General features: G+C 37.4%; 1 non-coding gene across 1 annotated transcript; it reads right to left on the bottom strand.

Annotated features, from left to right (window-relative positions):
• Positions 1-201: 201 nt before the first annotated feature.
• TRNAT-AGU (transfer RNA threonine (anticodon AGU)) lies at positions 202-275 on the bottom strand. Its single transcript has one exon. It is a non-coding gene; the product is annotated as a tRNA-Thr (tRNA).
• Between the last annotated feature and the right edge of the window lie 445 nt (positions 276-720).

The following is a 720-nucleotide window of genomic DNA, read 5'->3' as shown; positions in this document are numbered from 1 at the left end:
TAAGATAGACACATATAGTATCTCCTTTTTAAACTGCCAGAGAAGCAAATACAAATTTTAGGTTGATGAATTTTCAGTCAACATATATTTAATATATAGTGGTTGTTCTTGTGTGATTTATGTGCCATAACGCAAGAGATGTAGATTCGATGCAATAATGATGAGGCACATAAGATAGTTTTCCAATTCTAGAGCTAAATTAGGCACTGCTGAGATTCGAACTCAGGATCTCCTGTTTACTAGACAGGCGCTTTAACCAACTAAGCCACAGCGCCACAACATACTGGCTCATGCCTTGTTTTACATTTTCCAAATGGTGGCAGATTGGACCTTTCTCTATCCAAGAGATACATCATTGGAGGATTAATTGACATAAATCCATCTTTATAGCAAATACATCTCAGTTGTCAACAAACATTCAAATATTGCCTGCAGCTTTGAAGGTAATAAACTACATTTCCACACTGGCCGTGGCAGTATCAGTTTTGAAAATTAACTTTGTCCCAGTGGCACAAGATTGGAACTTGAATGATTGATTAATTGATAGAGGATAACTATAGCTCTAAAAGATCCCCCTCCTTTCATACTCCACTCTATTCTCCTTTCCTCACTCAATTCCCTCAGTCATGATAATTTTAACAAAGTGAACTAGCATGGGTATACAAAGAATGCTGAATGCTGCCTCTGCAGGACACATTGTACTATAGGAAACCACCTTCT

The sequence above is a fragment of the Pelobates fuscus genome, chromosome 3 (genome assembly GCF_036172605.1).
Source record: "Pelobates fuscus isolate aPelFus1 chromosome 3, aPelFus1.pri, whole genome shotgun sequence".
Taxonomy (NCBI): domain Eukaryota; kingdom Metazoa; phylum Chordata; class Amphibia; order Anura; family Pelobatidae; genus Pelobates; species Pelobates fuscus.
This window is presented reverse-complemented; position numbering and strand designations above follow the sequence as displayed.